Raw genomic sequence first — 3,628 nt, forward strand, 5'->3', positions numbered from 1 at the left:
TATATACTGCAGGAACAGTGAACGTAGTTATATTGCAGTACCAATGGACTTATATACTGCAGGAACAGTGAACGTAGTTATATTGCAGTACCAATGGACTTAGCAGGACAGAGCACAGGACACAGTACCAATGGACTCAGCAGGACAAAGCACAGGATACAGCACCACTGGACTCAGCAGGACAGAGCACAGGACACAGCACCACTGGACTCAGCAGGACAGAGCACAGGACACAGCACCACTGGACTCAGCAGGACAGAGCACAGGACACAGCACCACTGGACTCAGCAGGACAGAGCACAGGACACAGCACCACTGAACTCAGCAGGACAGAGCACAGGACACAGCACCACTGGACTGAGCAGGACACAGCACAGCACAGCACCACGAGAAAGAGCAGGACAGAGGACACCTAACACACCCTCCCTCTTCCCTGATCAATGCCCGAGTGAAGATGGCGGCGGCAAGCGGGGAATATAAAGAATCCGGATCTCGTGAGATCCGACGGCGGGATCATGACTTAAAGCCTCGTTTTCATTTTTGCCATCAGCGGGAATACCCGAACAGTGCTCGGATCGGGCTCTGATCTGCACTGTTCGGGGGTGTTCGGATTGCGGGAATTCGAGCCCGCTCATCCCTGGGTGACACTTCCACAAACTAGAAGTAAGTCTAAATGTGTGGAAAGGTGAAAAACACTCTAGAGTGCAAAAATTGTAAACTTTATATCAAAGGTCCAATCTCCTATTGATTTACAACCACCCTTTTCATTAGGCAAAGTTTTGCAGTTTTTTCCTAAACTACTACTCAATTTAACCTCAACTCTGACTAAAATCACTCTTGAGTGAGGGGACATCAGGACTGTCTTAATTACTTATGAGACATTTGTGTTTGAAGCTTTGTTTTACATAAAGCAAAGCAAGTAAGCCTAGAAATGCACTTAGAAACATAGAATTTGACTGTAGATAAGTACCGCTTGGTCCATCTAGTCTTCCTAATTTTTAACCTATGGTAACTTCAAACCTTATTTGATCCTTTATTCTTTTGTCAAAGTCAAATAATTGGATGAAGTAAATCAAATTGATTAATATTGTTTTACCGTGCGATTGCGATCAGTACACCACGTGTGATAAATAAACGCACACACACATTTACATGAACACATACACTTGTAATTAGTTCATATTAAAAATAGTTCCAACACAAAGTTATTTATGACCAAATGTAGCAGAGTTTATGGTTAAATATTATAATGTTATATATACTTTAGTGAGATCTAAGGTTCAGGATTCAGGAAATATATCATGTCTAGTATCATTCTAATCCCCTATTTATCCTCAGACGTCCGGTTCAATCACCTAAAGGATTGCACCTTGCATATGCTAGATACGGGTTATAGGGAATAAATGATCAGGAATAGTATTGTGTGTGTAATGTAAATAGACCAGTTTGAAACAGCTTTCGGCGAGTTGACCCCCACCCTTGGAGGGCATCGTTTGAACTGGCCAATCACCTGCATTACACTGGACCATCCTGAAGCCAGAACCTATGGAAACATGCCAAATCATCTCTTTTGTTTTCATTGTATCACTAACTGTATATAAGCAGGGGCTCTGGGGCTAACAGACAGTCTTTTGACCACAGACTTTAGGATTGAATGACTGTAAGCTGGATCCAGAGCACCCGCATATGTAATCGGCTGTACTTATATTATTGAATTATTATTCTTTTGCTTGTGCTAATAAATCGCATTGTGCGCTGGCACCAAAAGAATCACAGTGGATAATAATTATTGGTAAGCGATGAAATAACTTTAATACTTTGTAAGGATATCCTTATATCTATCCCAAGCATGTTTAAATAGCTCAACTGTATTAGCCTCAGCCACCACTGATGGGAGGCTATTCTACTTATCCACTACCCTTTCTGTGAAGTAGTTTTTCCTCAAATTTTCTCTAAACCTATTTCCCTCCAGTGTCAGTGCATGTCCTAGTGTTCTAATTCTTCTCTTTCTTTAAAAATTTTTTCTTTCCTGTACCTTGTTAAAATCCTTGATATATTTGAAAGTTTCTTTCATGTCCCCCCTTTCCATTCTGTGCTCCAAATTATACATATTAAGTTTTTAATCTTTCCGAGTACGTTTTGTGATGTAGGCCATGCACCATTTTGTTTCCCTTCTTTGTACAGTCTCTAATGTATTTATATCTTTGCGGCCTCTAGAACACAGGGCTCTAGATGAGGCCGTACCAATGACCTATACTATGGCATTATTACTTCTTTTTTTATGCTACTGATTCCTCTCTCTATGCAACCAAGCACCTGTCTTGCCTTTCTCATTGCTTACTTGCCTTTAAGTCACCTGAAATAGTGACTCCTAGATTTCTTTCCTCCTCAGTAGTTTTCATAATAATTTAATTTATATTATATTCTTCTGCAATGTTAAGGTGCATGATGGGCCTCATTAAAAGTATAGGACAAGATCCATTCTCCACTGGCTCAGACCAATGCTGCACAGCAAAAAATTCCCCTAAACATGCACCCTATCTAACTGTTCCCACAAAGTGAAATCTAATTTCTATATTAAAACTAGGCATATTGGCGTGCAATCTCCATATTTTGAAAGGAATGGGGATTAATGGGAATACAATTTTGGATATTGATACTTTTACTTTAAGGTGCTCCTGTCACATGTTATAATTCAATTAAATTTAAAACTAAATATAGAGCTACTAACTATACTAGATGTGTGTTGCAGAATTACATTTTTTTTTGTTTCTGATAAATTTAGTGTTGTGCGTGTTCTAAACATTTAGAAAAAGAATTCCAGGATTTTGCCTCCTATATGTTTTCGCCTCGCTTCTTCATGGTCCATGATGTCAGCTGAAGTTGTAAGCACAATATACCCAAACTGACGTGAAGACAGGACCTTGTTCTGCCTCTTCTCCAGATCCTTCAGCTGCACATCAAATCTGGGGCTGATGATGCCTCACTTGTTAATTCTGTCTGTAAGATTGACAGCTATTTTTCCTGCTCTGTCATCATCAATTATTTCAAATTCTCCAATGTAGCCGTGCTTCATCATCATTGTAAGGAATCGCACAATCACTTTTGAGTGCGGTCTGATAAGAACCTGGCGCTTACCACGTTTCTCTGCATTGTTGATGCTTTTCAGAGCATCCGCAAGGACAGTTATGCGCACCATGGTGCCGGGTCTGCAGTATGGCGGAAAGAGCAGAATTCCATTTTTAGTTAGCATTTGTGATTGTCTCTTACCTTTCTAGCTGCTATTCTCTGACTGATACCAGTGGCTCCAATTGCCAAATTAGAGGGTGGTCAAATTAAACAGAAGAATGCTCAAGTCACTGTGCTCTGTGGTATTACAAAAAATGTAAATACAATAGTTTATTTCTCTACTTAACATATCATCATTTAGGTCATTTTTACATGTTTTATGCGACGATTAAGGGTTCACTTTAACTCTGAACACCTTTAACAGGGGCGTGCTAGGCCAGGGGGCAGGGGGCAGGCGGGCATGTGCTGGACAAAATCCATTTTCGGTAGCCTGGTGGTCCAGTGGCGAACGCATTGCACGCTTATGCAGGCCGCGCCGCATACTACGGGATACGGCTAC

The 3,628-nt window shown here is 40.8% G+C and overlaps 1 pseudogene; it reads right to left on the reverse strand.

The window, feature by feature from the left end:
- Positions 1-2,759: 2,759 nt before the first annotated feature.
- On the reverse strand, positions 2,760-3,224 carry LOC142140355 (small ribosomal subunit protein uS8-like; annotated as a pseudogene).
- Between the last annotated feature and the right edge of the window lie 404 nt (positions 3,225-3,628).

The sequence above is a fragment of the Mixophyes fleayi genome, chromosome 2 (assembly GCF_038048845.1).
Source record: "Mixophyes fleayi isolate aMixFle1 chromosome 2, aMixFle1.hap1, whole genome shotgun sequence".
Classification (NCBI taxonomy): domain Eukaryota; kingdom Metazoa; phylum Chordata; class Amphibia; order Anura; family Limnodynastidae; genus Mixophyes; species Mixophyes fleayi.